Raw genomic sequence first — 20,824 nt, forward strand, 5'->3', positions numbered from 1 at the left:
GAGGTTTTCCCCGAATCTCAGTGTATCCAGAACACTCACTGGGCCTAAATTATTTGCCTAGTTTAGCTGATCATCTGTTTCCTTCTGGGAGCCTGGAACTTTAGCATGTGCTATTAGCATTTGCATAACTTATGGCAACAAGATTCCATTCAACCTGGGCAATGGGTGTTTAAGGAGACTGAGGGATAACATTTCATCTGTTTCATGTAACCCACATGACTCCACTTCCCAGTGCCTCCCTTCTTGCATTGAAATAAACCATACTTGAGTGTTGTGCACTGTATCCTGTGAATCTTTCTGGAAGAATGATTGAACCTAAGGTGAATTGGGGGTATAGGTTCCTGACACAAGCCTCTCCCCTTGTTTGATAGCATTCTCACTGTGTCTCTTCTGTTATGACAGTTTCTTCTCTTCTGGAGACACTCTGGACTGGAACACACACTCACCAATAGCCACATGTTGACCACTTCAGTGCCTGGCAACCCTCCCACACCCCCACACCTATCCCAAAAACCTGAGAGTTGCAAACGATCAATCAGGAAAAATTTACAGACAGGATATGAACTCCAATACAGTGCAAAATTAGAGGTGCAGAGCTTTTCAAAGACAATGCCAAACTTGTCAATATGAAACAACAACAACAAAGAAAGATGGCACCAAAGAGGCAGAAACAAACCTTCACATTACAGACATCTGAAAAGTTTCCCACTAGCCCTCAAACCAACCTTTGAGGAAGCAACAAAAAGGATTGAAAACATGTTTCTTTGGAGTTTGGGCAATCTTTTTTAGAAAATGTTTTAAGAAAGGATCTATCAGGTAGGAACAGGTGTTCCAGAGCTGGCAGGGGATGAGCCGGTCAGATTGTCCCACCCAGACCCCCTGTTCAACCAATAGTGTCAGATTGCTCTCTCTCTCTGCTCCATTTTCCAACTCATATCCCCTTGAGAGTTCTTCCCCCTTCACTCTTTACCACTATCAGTAAGTGATACCTTTTCAGTTTCTTCCTCAAGCTCAAAAGGCTCAAGACTCAAATGGGGGGGGGGGGGGCAGGGGCAGGAGTTTGGCCTAGTGGTAGCATGCATGAAGACCTGGGTTCTTGGTACCACATACACAGGAAAAAGCTGGAAGTGGTGCTGTGGCTCAAGTGGTAGAGCTCTAGCTCTACCACTAGTCCAAGGACAGTGCTCAGGCCCTGAGCACAAGCCCAGGACTGGCAAAAAAAAAAAGATTCAAACAGCACATCTTTCCTTACAGATTAGCAGAATAATCTTATCACATAGGCTTCCAGAACCATTCAGAATGTTCCCAATTAATTTTTTCCCCACATCAATCTGACAATCCTTTTTGGTAACAGCTCTCATGTATAGTGAGTCAGGTCTTATCCTTCCACATTGTTCTTTCTTCTTTTTGATATCTACATTTTGTGCCATGTTGTTTTCCTTACCCTCAACACAGCATATAAGAAAATTTACCACCGTTTTCCTATTGTATCTGAACTCACTGCTACTAATCTAAATCTAAACCATCCTCCAAAATCAACTCAATTTACACAATCAGTCCTCAGCATTGCCTTACCACCTATACCAACCTTGGCTACTATTTAGTATCCTAAATTGCTGGCTATTTTTGCATATGTCTTTTTTCTCCAATGGAACTGTAGGGTTGTTAAAGGTAGACTATGGATTTCTTCAAAACTTAACATCAGAGGCATAATATATATATATAATTTCCTACTAAATGAATTTCCTGAGAAAGTTGCTGCTTATCATAGCATGACCCAGACACTGAACACTGACACAAGCCACTGGAAATAGACCTACAGTAAAACCCTTCTCTGGGCAAAAATCCAACCCCTAGAGTTCTGTATAGAATCTAAGTTTTATTTTATGTGTGTCATATTGAGCCACTATGTAGATAAAATCAATATAGTAGAATGTATGGAATGACAGATGGCAAGACCGATACCAACAATTCATCATGTGAATTGGGGTGATTCTGAAGGATGGTTTAGATTTAGATTAGTAGCAGTGGGGATGGCGGTAAATTTTCTATATTCTTTTTTGAGGGTAAGGAGAGAGCATGGCACCAAATGTGGGTACTTGCAAGGGAGCAGGGTGAGCCAATGGGAGAGGAAGAGAAGAATAAAGGAGTAGGTGGGGATGATGCAATAATTCATTGTATATGCCACAGAATTGAGAAATGTAAAGAAAAAGGGGAGCTGAAGTGAGGAGGGTGAAGATATTGACATGGTGACACAGATCAATGATGCACTGGATACATAAGCTTCTTTGTTAATGGAAATCATTCAATACATAACCTAAAATTAAGATAAATAAGGAAAAGAGTGGGTTGGGCATGTGGATGAGAATTTGAAATGGGTGCCATTGATCAAGATGCACTATTTTCATAAACTTCTTTGGTGAATGCCAACTCATTTGTACAGCTAAAAATAAGAATATTTTAAAAGAGATATGATGTTTATATGTTTATATATGCACATATAGATAGCATAAATATATACAATATATACATTATAGGTATACATGTACATATATATATGAAGAAGAAACTAGGAAAAGATGGGAAAACAGAGAATCATTCTTGGATGTTCTTATTAGCTGGATGATTTTAGGCAAATAATTTAGTTCTTGTAACTTCTCCTGTGCCGGAAACAAGAATAATACAAATCACCAGGCAATCATGAACATTCAAAATTAAAGAGGCTACTTGAGAGGTTTGTATAGCACCATCAATACACACATTATATCTGCACATACAGAAAACTACTTGTGTGGATCAGATCTTCCAACAGGAATCTAGAAGAGAAGCCCCCTGGCAGCCTCTGGTGCATGGCTGAGTGCTGCTCTCCTAGTGCGTGGGTTGAGAGTAGCCAGCTGTCCCTCGGGCTGAATACTGGCCTACTAGGTTTGGAGAAAAAAACAGAAGCCATCCACCACAGTGCTCAAGGCCAGGCTGATGCCAGAAACAAACAACAAGGCCAAACACAACTGGGGCACTGTGCATTGTGTTGACACAGAATTCTGGTGGGTCCCTTGGAAGTGAGCCTGATGATAATCAGCTCAGCCCTGCCAGTGGGACTCCACTGGCAGCCACCACAGACTATGGCTTTAGGTTATTATGTAGCAGAGACAAAAATAGAACCGCCTCAGAAGCTTCATGGTCTGTGCCTCTATAAACCACCTGCTATGGAGAAATTTTGTCCAGATTCTTAAATGCAACAACAACAAAAAAAGAAAGAAACAGTTTCCTAATCACCCATGTTTAAATGCTGACCCAAATCTGCCATTATGGTACCAACAGATGGCTCAAATGACTCTATGATTTTTAAGGGCTATTTTGTTCATCCCCATCAAAGAAGAAAATAAGGATGGGAAGCCAGATGCTTTGGAGCCAACTGACTTCAGAATTTAAAATATCAAGAACATCAAGGGAAAGGTCACTCTTTGGGGTCTATGATTTTCCTCCTCTCTTTTGTCAATTCAATTGAGCCTTGGGACTAAAGATTTATTCAGAACAGTTAAAACTATGTTGCCTTTCTTTCTTCTGCAATGTAGGGCATATACCACTGGCACCTAGCATTGCCTGGAACCAGATACTTTTTAAAGTTTTACAAATAATAGGATGAAACTATTTTATTGTTTCTGTATTTAGCTGAGTTTTAAGGTGAGAGTATCTCTTGACCATAGGTTGATTCCCTGTTTGATTTGATTTGGTTCAACACAAGAGTAAATATTGCTCTTGCCTCCAAAACTTCAAACACATCAATAAATGCCTCCAATATCCTCTAGCTTATATCCAAGGCTCATAAAGTGTTAGGATCAAACTCAAATAATAATTTTCTTCCATTAATACTCACCTTAAAAATAGAGAACTTAAAGTATTTTTTGCTCAAAGACTTTCTATGTCTTTCTATTACATAAGTAAATATACATGCTCTAAAAACATTTTGTATTTCATCTCTAAGGTGTTTATCCTAAGTTGATATGCAAAGACTTATATTTTAGAGTAACAGTTATCCTACTTTCAACTGTATATCACAGATATAAATGACACACTGATTTGATACTTACGAATGTAAAAGAAAACTTCCCCGCTTTGAGCAGGATTTTGCTAGGTCTCAAAGGTAGTGGAGTTTAGGGGTTTTGTTTGTTTCCATTGTAAGCATCTCCAGATAGGTGAAGATGGCAAAGCAAAATGACAAAAGTGGATACCTTCCCCAAACGAACTGAGTATTCTTTTCTGATCAGCTAAAGAAAATCGTACTAGGCTCTAGTGGCTCATGGCTGTAACCCTAGCTACTCAGGAGGCTGAGATGTGAGGTAGGGAAGTCATGAGACTCTTATCTCCACTGAACCACCAGAACTGCTGCAAGTGGAGCTGGGACTCAAGTGGTAGAGCACTAACCTGTAGCACCAACAGCTCAGGGACAGTATCAGCCCTTGAGTTCAAGACCCAGACCTTCACTAAAAAAATAAAGAAAAAGAATAAAGAGAAAGGGACAAAGAAATGGCATTTATGTTAATGGATCCTTCACAGGCTTGTGAACGTCTTATTCTTTCCAGAGGTCATGCTTCATTCTTTAAGGAACAGTGTCATAAGGACCCAATCCCTCTCTAGTATGTATGAATCACTGACATTTTGCATTTCGATGAAGTATTCTGTTCACTTTCTCATTGCCTTTGCATGCTTTTGTGCTGGTTGCCATAAATAACATGACTTTTTCTTACTTTGTCATGGTGGAAAATGTTAGCATAACATTCTGACTTTTGTAAGACAAGGGTCTATTTACCCATAATTTATCTGAATTTCCTAAATGTCCTATGCTGATTTTATTGGTCTTAAGCTAGGATTGTTCTAAACATTTAAAACTTTAAAATATGTATACATGTGATCATCTACCCTGAATGATAATAAACAATGTTTGTATAAACTGAATTATAATAAGCAAGGACTTAATATGTAAGGACTTAGAGTGAATTAGGTGAATTTAGTCAGTTTATTAGAATTTTCCTTGAATTCATGCAAATTTTTGCCTACTGTGTTTCACTGCAACATACTTGATGGCATTAACTAAAGGCTTTGAAATTTTACCATTGTTTATATTGCTCACAAAAAAAATGCTCTTGCAGGGGCCGGGAGTATGGCCTTGTGGGAAAAGTGCTTGCCTAGCATGCATGAAGACCCAGGTTCGATTCCTCAGTACCACATACATAGAAAAAAAAATCCACAGTGATGCTGAGGCTCAAGTGGTAGAGCTCTAGCCTTGAGAAAGTCTCTTGCAGTGTAGAAACAATTGGCTTACCCTGTGGACTCTATAAATGTTTTTGGGTGATAATCCTATGGCTTGAACTCAGTGCATGTGCACTGTCCCTGAACATTTTTTGCTCAAGGCTAGCACTCTATAACTTGAGACACAGCTCTACTTTTGAGTGGCTAATTGTAGGTAAGAGTCTCATGGCCTTTCCTGCCCTGGCTGGTTTAGTCCTCAGCTCTCAGTCTCCTGGTAGCTAGGATATAGGCCTGAGCCACTGGCACCCAGCTGTAGGTTCTTTTTTATCATTGCTTAATGGAGCATCCCAAGCTCCTCTACTCCCATGTTGATGGTAATTACCACATACTTAGCAGATCCAGGCTGCCTTCTCATCCCCAGATGAATACAATGTCTACTTTTTCCATTGATTTATGTGAAGGCTCCAGTTTAAGCTACAGAACATAAATGGATTATTCCAAGAAAAAAACACAAATGTCAACAATTTAAAGCACAGAATTTTCAGCACAAGTGAACCCTGGGGCCACAGTTATGACAAACGGTATGAAGAAAATAAGACTTGATTTCCAGGACCTTTTCATTTCAGAAGCAGTTAAGACTCAGCTCAATCTAAGACCTTGGAACTAAGGGAGGAACCTATAAATATCATGACCAATTCATAATTTAATGTCCATGCTAACTGTTTCTAGCTCTGATATTTATATAGCACATTTTCATGGCTACTCTGATGTTAATGAAAATGCTTTATACAAATAATAGTATTGCATGCAATAAAGCACAGACCATACATGACCCTCTAACTCTGAGACCTAATTAGCATCGTCTTAAAACACCAGAGATGTCTCTATACAGAAGTATATTTCTAATGACGCAACTAATTACAATTATGCTATGTTCTTCTAATCAATCTGCAATTATACATTTGCCAATATGAACTGCCAATTTAGGTTGATAATATTCATCAAGGACATTGGTTTGGGGAGAATGCAAGACTATTTAAAATAGTTTAAGTTTAAACATTACAACCCAGCATAGCATTTCATACCCATAATCCCACTTGTGTGGGAGGCACAGGTAAGAGGCTCATGGAATAAAGCCAGTGCCAGGTCAAAAGTGAGCATGTACTTGAAAGAAAACCCAAGACAAAAAGGGATGTTCAAGGGGAAGAATCCCTGCCTAATAAGTGTGAGGTCTTGAGTTCCGCAAGAAGCATGGAAAAAAGAAAATCCAAAACTACAAATCATGACAGCGTGTATAATTCATCAACATGAATTTATGACAATATACAAAGTAACTGGTTATACTCTAACTTCAACTGGTGAACTGAGAAAAAGGTTCTTCTTTGAGTAGAGCCAGCTAGGCTTTCTTTCCATGTAATCCAATTAGGCTTTCTTACAAAGCACTGACTATTTTACCTGAACTGAATACAGGCATTAATCATGACATGCTAGATGGATCTCTGGATTTTGTGAATTGCCTCAAGAGTCCCTTGAGCTCTGTTTCTTTGAGCCACTATGCCTTAAAGGGAAATGGGGGAGTTTATTCTATTCCCACAGCTGGTAGCACACCTATCTCAGACCGGCAGAGTCCCGTAGCCCTTGTTGGGTTCTGCCTATACAGGCTTGGCTTGCCTGTCATCCCTCCCCTGACCATTCACCGCATTCTTCACCAGCCCTGTGGTTTCCTCTTCCCCTGCCCCCACAGCTGAAATAATCTTTCTTTACTAAACTTTCCTCAAATTACACAATAAGATTGTGAGCATTTCAGACCTTTTCTACCTCAGATCTGGCTCCTTCATCACACAGGACTGTGACTAACAGCTGTGTCAAATCATGCAATGGTCATCAGCTTGGCAGCTAACAGTAAAAGAATTGCACAGGGGGCCGGGAGTTTGGCCTAGTGGTTAAAGTGCTTGCCTAGCATGCATGAAGACCCGGGTTCGATTCCTCGGTACCACATACCACATATATATATAGAAAAAAGCTGGAAGTGGTGCTGAGGCTCAAGTGGTAGAGCTCTAGCCTTGAGAAAGTCCAAGGACAATGCTCAGGCCCTGAGCTCAAGCCCAGGACTGGCAAAAAAAAAAAAAGAATTGCACAACTGAACTGTGGGTCGCCTCATGTGGAACTCACTCAGACACTGCCAAACACACACTCAAGACTCAAGAGAAAATCACTCTAAGTATTTATTTTATGACTGAATGACAAAATGGAAATCACAACCACAAGCATTTTGAACTGTAAACATTGCCTTAAAATTCCAAAGCTTATAAACCACCAGTAAACACACACATATACTAACAAGTAAGTGGCTGGACTTTTATTGTTTTGGGTTTTTTATATACCATTTTTTTATTGTCAGGTTAATATACAGAGGGGTTACACTTACATATGTAAAAGTAGTGAGTACAAGTGGCTTTTTAATTTTTTTATCTCATTCTTAATGAGTAAATTGTAAGGTGTCTATGCATGCATGCCTGCGAATGTGTGTGTATGCATGTGCATGCATATATGTGTATGTGTCTGTGTGTGTGACTGTGTGTATATACAAGGTTGGATGGTATTTAAAAGCCTATGGAGGGCTAGGATTGTGGTCTAGTGGTAGAGTGTTTGCATAAAGCCCTGGGTTCGATTCCTCAGTGACAAATACACAGAAAAAGTCAGAAGTGGTGCTGTGGCTCAAGTGGTTGAGCTCTAGCCTTGAGAAAGCCCAAGAACAGTGTGCAGATCCTGAGCTTAAGTCCCAGGACTGGGATTTCTTTTTAAAGCCTATGGAAATGTAACAATGTAGAATTCTAGCCATGAAATTTGCCTACAGCCCCAGTTTGAAGTAATTTTTGAACCACTAAATCTGTGGAAAGAAACAGAACAATGAGCTCTTATTTGGTCCAGGGCAAAAGATAGGATCCAAGCAAGTACTATGTAATCCAACCCACAGAGATGAGACACGGGCGTGACATCACACATCCCAGAACTGCTTGAGTCTGAACATGCACGTGCATTTGTATTATGGTCACAAGAGCAGAACCTAACAGTACTCTCTTAAGGGTAGATTAGGAATTCTTGAAACCTCTTCCCTGATGACTGCAGTGTGATCAGTTTATGATGGCCTCTAAGGGCAGCAGGCAGGAGAGGAGACAGGACCATAGCACAGCAGGGTACTGCAAGTCCAAGTTCCTCGTCTAGTTGACTGTGTCAGAATAAGATAAAGGACTACAAAAGGAAATGATATATGACACTGAGGAATACTTGTTTTATTGATTTGTATTGATTCTTATTTTAATAAAATTCCTCCAACTCAGTCAACATTGGTAGCTTTCATTTGTAATCCTAGCTACTCAGGAGGATGAGATCTGAGGACTGAAGTTCAAAGACAGCCTGGGGAGGAAAGTCTGTGAGACTCTTCAATTAACCATCAAAGAGCCAGAAGTGGTGTTGTGCCTCAAGTGGCAGAGTGTCAACTTTGAGCAAAAAGGCTTAGAGACAGTGCCTAGGCCCTGAGTTCAAGCCTCAGGACTGGCACACACACAAAAGAAAAGGTAGATGAACCCAATGGAGCAAAGTCATATGACAAGAGAAAACTGACTTCTCACATGTAAAGGGACTAATAAAATTCTTTCTATTCGCTCATTCGTCACCTTGTTTTTATCTTAAATCTCTTAATCTATCCTGTCTATCTCATTTACAAGTTAAAAAGGAACAAATTGAAAGCCCCTGGGTTGAACTGGGAAAGGTAATAGAAGCTATAATTAAGGAGCCATGTCCTGAAACCTTTCAGAGAATGTTGGTAGCCAATGGCTAGACTGTGATATTTTCTTGTCAGGCACATGGTAAAATAGCAAATTCAACAGCACCTTTTTCCCATCTCTATCATCCTCTAACCAGGCTTCACACTGCCAATGTATCATGACATCCTTCTATTGTCAAAAAAAAGAAAGCACCTGTGCTACTCACCTTATATCAGTGCTTAGTCCAAAGGAGTCACATGAATAAAGTAATAAATAATTGACAAGAAACATTTTCTATTAAACTATCTTGATCTTTGTTGAACCAGAACTTCCTTGTATTGCTGCCATGAGATATGTCATTAAAAATAATCTTTATAATGTGATGTTATCTATCACCAAACTTAAACATTCAGAGGTTGGTACTATATGGCCTACACAGAACAGAACAGAACAGAACAGAACAGTTTTAATGGCACCACCCTTAACACACTTTCCAAGTGTCATTGCATCCCAAAGAGCCATAGCAAGAAAGGGAACTGACCCGCCAATAGTGACAAACCCACATAGTGTTCTGAAGGGCTGACATTTCTAGATACCATTTTGCATTCTTGAGTCTGTACAGTATTATGGGTCACAACCTATGTACTCACATCTGAACCTAAAAGTAGTACTTTCAATAATCCATTCAGTTGCTGTCACTGAACAAATAAACAGGTTGGACCAGTTTTAACAAAATAGAAAATCTTACATTATCACAAATCAACAAACAATTCACTTTCACTGTAAAAATTCATCCATCCCTCTGGAAAAAAAGTGCTGATTCCTTTTTATTAGAACCAGGGCCACTTGCTATGAATTTCTGAAACATCTCTTAAGTAAAAGGGTCCTTGGCTGATTGCCAGTAGGCTGAGATCTAAGGGTCGTGGTTCAAAGCTATCCTGGGCAAGAAAGTTCTTGAGACTCTTATTTTCATATAAAAGTAGAGCTATAGCTCAAGCAGTAGACCACTAGCCTTGAGACCATACATTCAGGGACAGCGCCCAGGTACTGAATTCAAGCCCCAAGAAGACCAGCATACAAAGAAAAGAGGGCCTGGAAACATGAGTGAGGGGTGTTGGGTAGGGCCCTTACCTTACCACACTGCTTACATTTCCCCTCCTGCCGGCGTCTGTGTACCCAGTGATGGCGGACAAAATTCTGCAGGAACACAAAGTTCAATGAGTATGTTTTAGTCCTCAGATCTCAATAGTCATGTGTTAATGTTTGGATCACAGAACTGTGGGTACTATAACCCAAACCTATGCAAGCACAAAAGCAAAAGGTGTAGCTATAATTTGCTTAACAATAAGAACAAATAAAGCAAAAAAAAAACTGCATTTAAGTGTTTATCCCCAGGGGGAATGGTTCGTCGCATAGTTTGTTCTACTTCCCATGCCTTCCCTCTCTGTCTAGCCATGCCCCATTGTTCTTTCCCTACTTTCCTAGGATTAAATCCATATGTGTTCTTGTGAAAGGCCTAAAGAACTTTGAGTGGGTGGTTACTGAGCCAGGAAAAAGAAGCAAAGAACCAGGTATAGCAGCTCCTACTATAGGAGGAGGAAACTGGGAGGGCTGCTACTCATTGCCAGATTGGCAACAAGAAAGATAGACTCTGAGCAATTCAACTGGGCAACGCGGTGAGTGCTTGTGCTCCCAGCCTTGTGGGTAGCATAGGTCCAAGGCCTGCTGTAGAGCCAAAGTATAAGGACTTACCTGCAAAATAACTAAAGACAAAGGTCTAGGAGATGAAGGCAGAGCACCTGCCTAGCCTAAACCCAGGACTGCTGAAAGAAAGGGAGGAAGGGAGAAGGAAGGGAGAGAGGTAGGGAGGGAAAGGAAGGAAGTAAAGAAGGACAAAGGGAGGGAGGGAGAGAAAAAGAAAGTGAGAAAAAGATAGAAGAAAAGAAAGAGAAAAAGGAAGAAAAAAGGGAGGGAGGGAGGGAGAAAGGGAGGAAAGAAGGAAGGAAGGAAGGAAGGAAGGAAGGAAGGAAGGAAGGAAGGAAGGAAAGATGGAAGGAAGAGAGAGAGAAGAAGGAAAGAAAGGAGGGAAAGAAGTCTGTGTAGGCAAAAGAGAGACCCTGAAATGCAACAATATATTGTTCAGTCTAGGAAACTTATATGTAATATTGTACATGACAATAACATTACATAGTATTCCGGCAAGAAGAAACAAAGTAATCAAGTTTTCAGGAAGAAGGAGAGCCCCAGTTTGGGGTACAAGATGTAGAATGAAAGAAGATGTAGAAAAAAAGGTAAAGAAAAGAGATATCTAAGTGATATACCTAGAACAGGATTACATTCCTGTAATCCTAGATACTCGGGAGATTGAGATCTGAGGACCATAGTTGGAAGCCAGCTAGAGCAAAGTCTTGAGAGTGTTATCTCCAATGAAACAACATAAATGCCAGAAGTGGATCTGTGGCTCAAGTTGTAGAGTGCTATCCTTGAGCACAAAAGTTGAGGGCTAGTGCTTAGGCCTTGAGTTCAATACCCAAGACAAGCACTAAAGAAATAGACAAATAAATAGATAGACAAATAAGACTCTGATATTGACAGTGGCCAGGCAAGGTTACTGTGTTTAAAGCTTGGGCCAAAGAAATAGATTATCTTCCTTGTTTAATAAATACTCATCCAAACTATACTCACTGAATGGCAACTACACAGCAGGAATTATTATCAGTATGTACATAACAAAAAATGTAGGTAAATGCTAAGAAAAGAAAAAAAAGTTCTATCAAGGCATGAACTTCAGGGTGACAAAAAATACCTGCATCAATCATTAGCATTATTAGTGTTGTAATGCCACTCTAGTCCTCTAAATAACATCAAATCAATTCAAACTAAAACTAAACAAAGACCCTGAAGGGATAATGGTCTTTAAACAATAATAAGAGACAAAGAAGTCTAATGGTTCTGCAAATTAGTCTAATTTTCATTTTTTCTCTTCCCACTGCCACCATTTAATAAAACAAAAGCACAATTTCATATTGTTCTCAGAGAGAATAAAAAGTAAAAATGATAACTAACCCTTACTGAGTTGTCTCTGTCCCAGGAGCTCTTAAAAATATTCTATATGCAATATGTCTATTCACCTTCATGAGAATTTTAATGTAACAGTAAAGTCTCAGGAAGGGTGAAAATAACGAAATACTATTTCTGTTGGTCAATTGTACTCTCATACCTGTCCAATGTCCTTGGCTCCTCTTCAAGCTAGACTGTTTACTTTCTCATTATTAAGTCATTAGAATGTACATTTCTAACCTATCCTGCCTTCAAATCATGCTGCCTGGGCAATTTATTCCCCATTCACTCCCCCAAGAACTTGAGAAGACTTGGGCTGGACCTTGCTGATGCTGCTTATCTGTGAGAGTTTCCATAGTTACACGGTGACCCAAGGCTGGCTGAGCCTTTCAAGACAGGGATAGCAGCAATTTCAAGAATCTGATAGGATCAGTGCACTTCACTCACTGAAGCATTCCCCCCTCGCCCCGATTAAGGAGAAAGCTTGTATCCTCCACCTCTTTGCTTTGTAAGTGAGCCTCTTCCTCTTCTAGTTACAATAAGAGACAACTCAGCTCAGCACATCTGCTTAAGAATAAGAGCTGAGGAGAGCTAGGGCCAACATCCATATGGCACACCAATAAATAACCTCAATGACAGTCAGGACTGGAAGTATTCAATCCATAAAAATGTCAGCCAGCAATTAAAAAAGAGAGAAAAAGATTACTATAATTGCCATTCATTTCATAAAAATGGAGGACAAATGAGCACTATTATGAAAGTTAAGAGAAATTCTGTATCTATTGAGATTATAAATCACCCAGTGACGATTAATTTAAGAAGGGAAGTGTTTCAAGAATCGGATGCAATTACCTATGAGAAATTGTGGCTGATTCATGGGCTCATGTAGCTCCTGACAGATCTATTGGAAAGATTAAGCCAACTATTTCTACAAATCAACAATGGAAAAAGTAGACCGACTTAATCATTTGTACTGTAATGTAAATCATTTGCTAAGCAGATTTGTAAAACTATGAAATTCAGTATATTCAAAAGGAGACATTCAAGTGTGTGTGTGTGTGTGTGTGTGTGCGCGTGCATGTGCCAGTCCTGAACTCAAGGCCTGAGCACTGTACCTGAGCTTTTTTGCTTCAGGCACTGCTCTAGTATTTAGGCCATCGTTCCACTTCTTGATTTTGGTGGTTAAATAGAGATAAGCTTCTCACAGACTTTCTTGTCTGGGCTGGCTTAGAATCCCAATTCTCAGAGTTCAGCCTCCTGAGTAGCTAAGATTACAAGTGTAAGACACCTATGCTTGGCAGTTAAAACATTCAAATTTATGTACAAATACCACATCTTGTTGATCCACTCATCAACTGAGGGACATCTAGGTTGGTTCCGTATCTTTGCTATGGTAAATAGTGCTGCAAAGAACATTGTTGTGCTGGTGGATTTAGTATGTCCTTGTTTCTGGATGGTTGGGTAAATGCCAAGTAGTGGAATTGCTGGGTCATAGGGGAGCTTTATGTTTAGTCTTTCAAGGAACTGCCACACTGCTTTCCATAGTGGTTGAACGAGTTTGCACTCCCACCAACAGTGTAGTAGTGATCCCTCCTGGACACATCCCCTCCAGCATCTGTTGTTATTAGTTTTCCTGATCCTGGCCATTCTAACTGGAGTGAGGTGGAATCTTAGAGTTGTTTTGATTTGCATTTCTTTTATGACCAGAGATGTTGAGCATTTCTTCAAGTGTCTATAGGCCATTTTTGTTTCTTCTTCAGAGAAGACTCTCTTTAAGTCTTTGGCCCATCTTTTAATGGGATGGTTGTTACTTTGGAGATTAGTTTTGGACTGATTCAATTTTTTGAGCTGTTGATATAGTTTAGATATGATCCCTTTGTTGTATGGTTGGTGAAGATCTTCTCCCACTCTGTAGGCTTCCTAATTAGTTTACTAGCTATGTCCTTTGCCATACAAAAGCTCTGCAGTTTAATGCAGTCCCACTTATCCAGCCTTTCTCTGATTTGTTGTGATTCTTGGTCCTTATTAAGAAAGTTTCGACCTGTGCCAAGGAGGTCTAATGTATCTCCTATTCCTTCTTGTAAAGTTTTCAGAGTGTTGGCTTTTACCTCCAGGTCTTTGATCCATTTGGAGTTAATTCTAGTACAGGGTGACAAAGAAGGATCTAACTTTAGTTTTCTGCAGGTGCTTAACCAGTTCTGCCAGCACCATTTGTTGAAGAGGCTATCTTTCTTCCATTCTATTTTTTTGGCTCCCTTGTCAAAGATTAGGTGGCCATAGGTCTGTGGTTTAATATCTGAGTCTTCAGTTCTATTCCATTGGTCTTCAGGCCTGTTCTTGTGCCAGTACCAAGCTGTTTTGATAATTATAGCTCTGTAATAGAGTCTAAAGTTTGGTATTGAAATTCCTCCTGCGCTGTTCTTTCAGCTAAGAAGTGTTTTTGCTATACAGGTTCTTTTATTAGTACACAATGGAATTCTATGCTGCTGTCAGAAAGAATGACATTGCCCCATTTGTTAGGAAATGGAAAGACTTAGAAAAGATCATATTAAGTGAAGTAAGCCAGACTCAAAGGAACTTAGGCTCAATGGTTTCCCTCATTTGTCATAATCAGTAGAAACCTTGGGCTCTCCTAGCAGAGATTTGCAACAGAGCAAAACCTTGATACAAAAGGCCATATAGTAGGATGCTAAAGGAAAGGATCTCTAGGATATAGAAACATAAGCTATATAATGAATGATTGTTGTTCTTAAGGTACTATGTTATCTCTCATTTCTTTTGCTGTCCCTTGGTAATCTCATATTGTTACAGTATCTCACTTTGTTACTTGATATATCAGATATATTTGTATTTGGTTATTTGAAATTGGATAGGGAACGGGGGAAAACAAGATGAGGGGTGGGGGTGGGGGAGGGAAATGGGGACCAAGACATGTGAAAGGGTATCAATGTATGGGAATTAATGCACCATCTATCTGGCAAATATCATGTAACCCTTCTATTAATTAAAATACATGAAAAATGAAAAAAAAACATTCAAATTAAAAAGAAATGTTAATACATGATGATTCTGCCAGACATTAGTCATGTTTAAAAGTTTTCTTTATAGAAAGTAAGGAGGAAACTGAGGAAGCTAAAAACCAATCATTATTATACACAAAACTAAACAATTGCTTCATATCATATAATCTTTTTTTCCCCAGTCCTGGGCTGTGGGCTCAGGACCTGAGCACTGTCCTTAGACTTTCTCAAGGCTAGCACTCTACCACTCGAGCCTCGGCATCACTTCCAGCTTTTTTCTACATAAATGGTACTGAGGAATCGAACCCGGGTCTTTGTGCATGCTAGGCAAGCACTCTACCACTAGGCCAAACTCCTGGCCCCTATCTTTTACTTAATAATTACCTCTCATGTATGCCTCTATGATGCAAAAACAACACTATGCTATCAGAGTTCCTTTTAGGCTTAAATTGAATTTATTCTACCATTGCTGCTTAAATAGAGTTTGAACAAAGTAAACCCTCCATAAATGTTGAGTGAAATGAAATTCTAAACCATATTTCTTTTGCTAAGTAATGGTTATGACCATTTAGGAATGGTGGCGCCATCACCAGCCTTAAAAGGGACAATGACCATAGCATTTCTGCTATATCTGATTCCTTATTTCCCAAATACTTTACATTTTTGCACCCTTTTCTTTTGATCATTATTTATATCTCCTAAACTATTGGGATAAAACTTGATTTGTCACATTCCCCTCCCTCTTAGCGATTATTCGTATCTTCTAAACCACTGTACTGAAATTAGATGATTTTACACGATGTCTTTTTGATGATTATTCTTAGCTTCTAAATTGCTGAGCTGAATGTTAGATTGCAGAGATCCTTACATTGAAATGGGGATTCTTTGGTGCTGATAGCAAAGCAATGCTCCACATACTATCACATCTTTTTTATTGCTCATCAATAATTTCTGAATTATTCATATACTGTTTTCAAGTACTGGGTAAGGAAAAGGCAGTGGGTGTTAAAATATCAGTGACACATTATTTCAGTATTGTTAGTAGAAATATATACACAATTGCTCAGCTTATTTTCAAACATCCAGTTCATTAAAAACATCATTCAACGAATGCTAGAAATCACAGCCCAAGCCATAAGATTATGACTAAGAAAACTGACTTCTAGAATCAACTTAATAAAAACAATTCAATGGGCATTCCTTGAAAACCTATCTTGTGGTAGACACTCTAATGTGGTAAGATCAATGACCAGTAATACATACTCTTGAGGGACTTAACCAACTCATAGAAAAGAAGAAGAGGTGGGATTTGAACCTAAGGTCAAACTAATTCTATAGTGAATATTCTTTCATTATATTGAGTAATCTATTTTAAAAATCTCTGAATTAAGAAAATGAAGTGAGTAGTCACTCTAAGTTTCACCTTCAAAATGTCCACTTAGCAGGCTGAGCGTTTGACCTAGTGATACACAAAGACCCGGGTTCAATTCCCTGGTATCACATACATAGAAAAAGCCAGAAGTGGTGCTGTGGCTCAAGTGGTAGAGCACTAGCCTTGAACAAAAGAGCTCAGGGACAGCGCCCAGATCCTGAGTTCAGGCCCAGACCAACAGTAAACGAGATGCCCAACCAGAGTGGCAGAGATAAGAGGACTCAGGTATGCAACAAGTCCAGTGGGATACAGAGAGGCCAGGAGGAAGGTTCAGTGAAAGAGAGAAGGAAAAGTTAATCAATGAGAGGAACACTGGGAAAGAAGACAAGAGAACACAGCACATCAAGAATGGAACCTCTAAGCTCTGCATATTTCTGAGAGACTGAATAGGGAAAAGAACAGTGAAACATTGCAATAGGTTTGCTGCAAGGGAATTCACCAGGAGCAGTGAAAGAAGCGACTTTGGCAATGGACACAGCAGAAACCAGACCAGGTTAAAAATGACTAGAAATGACATGCTGAAGGTAATCTAGACAGATGACACTTTTTAAAAGCTTGTCAGTGAACACAAAACTGAGATTCAGCACAACACAGAAGAAACCATTAGAACACATGCTGGTGGAATGACGTAGACATGGAAGGGGTATTAAAATATGGAAGAGCCAGGTGCCAGGATTCACACCTATCATCATAGCTACTTAGTCTGGTACTTGTTTACATCCTGGGTCATATTTCTCTGTAGTATGTGACTGTAGCCAGCCTCGCCTCCCACCTCTGCTGAACTGATAGTTCCCTGAAGGCTGCATTGAGTGCCTGCCTCTTCCAGGAAGCACTTTCTTTGACTCCTTCTTCCCTTTCCTCTTATTGACTCCCTGGGAACTCTTGAAAGGATACATTAGCTGGGAAGATTTCGAAGGGCTGAATCTAAAAGGATAATGTGTATTCATGAGAAACTGGTGTGGGGAGTGGGGGAAAGAACTGATGATCTAGTTCACTGAATCCATGGAACCCAACATGGCTTCTGACACAAGCCAAAATACTCACTTCTCTGGGTGACCTTGATCCTCCTTCTCGAAATGTTGGTTTACATCTGAAATTAATCTATTATTTGAAAAAGAGAAAGAAAAAAATATTTGTATATTAGGGAAAACAATCAGACTTGATTGAATTACTTGTAAAAATAGATATAGAGATGATATAAACAATCCCCCCAAACAATAAAGACCTGCATTTAATGTATTCTGAATCTTGTATTATCACATTAAATAATTCACAAAGAGATCAAATGTTTTTATCCCTTCGATCCATATTCCCTCATTCTTAATGATGAAACCAAAGACACTTTAAGCAATAATTAGTCTACTACAAATTGAGAAACAGACACAGGAAAGAATCAAATAATACATAATATGCTTATATGTATACACATGTATATGTATATGTATACATATATATGTGTGTATATATATATATTGCAGGTAAAACCATCAAGTTGGGTTTGATATTTTTAAGAAGAATACAAAAATGTGAGACAGTGTGAATGTTCTTATGGGTATTCAAACACAGAGACAAATTAATCTGTGCAAAAGAACTCAGTACTGCCTTTCTTCTAGTTGTTATATTTATATTTTCTTCAGCTGTTGGACAAAGTGCAGGGACAATTGGAAGGAAGGAACAAGTAAAGAAGGGCTGTGAAGGAAAAGAAATAGTAAGACAAAAGTTATAAGGTATCAGTTAACAACTAGTCATGAGTGAACATCCTATTTCACTGCACCTGTGCTCAGAGCCTCAAAGACAGAAAAGATATTCAAGGAGCCACGCAAAGAAATGGAATGAAACAGGAAACAACTGCTACTGGGCTTTCCCTTCTCCCAACAGACAGACATATGGACAATGCAGAATCCATTCGTGGATTGGAGGGACTCTCTCAGGCAGCCCCAGACGGTGCTATCCTAGCATGATCAGCACCCACAAGGCCCGAAGAAGAGACTGAGGTTGGCTCCAGGTGCAACTATGTGGCTACTTTAGAAGTGACCTCACCAAACTATAATATCATAGCAATTGTTTCCTTAAAGCAATCATCTGGTGGAAGAGAGGAGAAGATATAGGAGGAAAATGAAAGTGTTTGCTTCTAATTTTATCATCCTTTTCCTCCAGGATTCAACACAAAATAATTCCAAGTCTTCAGGAGATTGAATGATCCTTAAATATTTTCTTTTGCTTATTAACCTGGTATGTTTTACTCTTTTGTTTATTTTTGTTTTTGTCTTGTTTCTATTGGTTTGTTGTTGCTCCATTTTTTTGCCACAGAAAGAGCCCTTACTGTAAACAAAGGGAAGAAATACATCTTGTTCTTGAGGTGGAATCTTCAGACTAAGTTGTAGTCCTTCAAATATTAGGGTTTTTGTTTGTTTAAGTAATGTTTTCAGTAGTTGCAAAGAGAAATTGGCATCTGGGCTCTCTAGACCAAACATTTGCAATGCAACAAAATGGCAGTAGGTGGCACTGTCTTACCTTTTCTAGCTGCTCAATGCAGGCGGTGTGGACCACGATTTTACAGACCGCACACTTCCTCCTGAGAGCGGATTTCTACAACATTCAAGTCAGAATACAGGAGAGAAATATTAACAGTCTGTCCTCAAGAGCCCCCTGATATGCAACAGCATATATGTAAACAAAGCAAGTTTGCCCTTACGTATTGCAAAGCAAGTTTAAAACTTCTAAAGATTCACTAACATGATAAACTCCATCAGTCTTGACTCGCTGAAGTTAACTCCACATTCTCATGACTTCTGGTGGCTGAGGTCATCTCTTCCAAGTACAATAGCAATAACAGATGCTCTCATTGAATATATACTATAAGCCAGCTTTTTATTATCTCATAGTTATTCTAAGCAGTATACCCTAACAATATAAACATTATTCTTCTCATTTTCAACCTTAGTTGGTTTTTTTGTCCTTTGTGCCAGTCCTAGGGCTTGGAACTCAGAGCTTGGATACTGTCCCTGAACCTTTTGACCCAAGACTAGCGTTCTATCACTTGAGTCCCATCTCACCTTGTGGGGAGGTAAGAGTCACAGACTTTCCTGCTCAGGTTGGCTTCAAACCATGATCCTCAGACCTCAGCCTCCTGAGTAGCTAAGATGACAGGCAGGAGCCATGGTCACTTGACTCATTTTCCACCTTTAAGAAAAGTTTCTCACAGGTAGTTAAGGGACAGCACCTGCATCTTCCCTTACTCCTACACTGAAACCAAGTATCCTGCAACCACCCACTGCTACAGTATATGTATTAGTAGCCAGTGACCCTAGGATTCTATTCTAGGCTAAGCTACCTGGATTTTTGTCCAAGACAATTCTAATAACAACAACACAGTTAATATGGATGTGATGTTATATACTTACATACTCTTACTAGGACTTCACAACGACATACTAATAACAACAAAGTTGGAACCGTTAATATTATGTATGCATGCACTCTTACTAGGACTTCCCAACCCTCCCAACCCTATACAGTATGTAGTCTCCTTACCCTTGTCTTATAGATGAGAGACGAAGCCTAGAAAATGACCTGCTGAAGGCCACCTAGTCAGGACACAGCTGAGCCACGGTGGTTCCTATAGTTTGGGACTTTCTTCCAATTGGTGACTGTTTAAATTGACACTAAGATGATTTCAGAGATTGTCTATTCTCTTAACCATAAAAACATAACATAAGGAAAGGCATGCATTGTGAAGTCTAGACTCTGAGCTATGATCACCCAAGATGATCTGACTGGATGGCTTTTTGTGTTTGGAGATTGAAGGAAACTCAAGCAACACGAATCTGCCCAGCATTCCACTACAGCATCAGAATCTCAAAGACTGAAAGTCTCTGTCCTGTAGGAGATGGCAGGAAAGATGGTGGCAGCCTCTTGCCTTCTGATGGGTGGCTCCTATGCTGAGGCCTGATGACTGAGGTCCCTGAAGCAGGTCCATGGGGGAAGCTGGCTCAGTTGCTGTGCGAAGGGTCTGGTGGAACCTCAAAGACTGGTGGAGAGTGGATCCAGAAATGAAGCACCATCTCCTAACTACCTAATGGCTGAATGGTCAACATAGGGCTTCAGCATCAGCTCTGTTGATATCAATGATGACAGTGTTATCAGCCAACAAAACGCTTTTGTTTGCCAGTAATGGCGCTTATGTAATAAATCCACTGACTGAGCTAATGCATCTACTTATACTTCTGAAAACAATCTTGTTCTACTACTAAAAAGAAAAGGAGGCAGTAACTAGGTACTGGTGGTTCACACCT

At 39.6% G+C, this 20,824-nt stretch overlaps 1 protein-coding gene across 3 annotated transcripts in view; it reads right to left on the minus strand.

Annotated features, from left to right (window-relative positions):
- The window catches only part of Dgki (diacylglycerol kinase iota), a 402,899-nt gene that overhangs the window by 207,696 nt on the left and 174,379 nt on the right, over positions 1-20,824 (minus strand). For all 3 annotated transcript variants that reach the window (XM_090333372.1, XM_090333371.1, XM_090333370.1), the window contains exons 4-6: positions 19,044-19,118; positions 17,574-17,630; positions 10,149-10,214 (exon numbers count right to left, since the gene is read on the minus strand). The gene's annotated coding sequence lies outside the window, so the exon portion shown is untranslated. The remainder of the gene's footprint in view (positions 1-10,148; positions 10,215-17,573; positions 17,631-19,043; positions 19,119-20,824) is intronic.

The sequence above is a fragment of the Megascapheus bottae genome, chromosome 5 (genome assembly GCF_031878675.1).
Source record: "Megascapheus bottae isolate mThoBot1 chromosome 5, mThoBot2.hap1, whole genome shotgun sequence".
Lineage (NCBI taxonomy): Eukaryota > Metazoa > Chordata > Mammalia > Rodentia > Geomyidae > Megascapheus > Megascapheus bottae.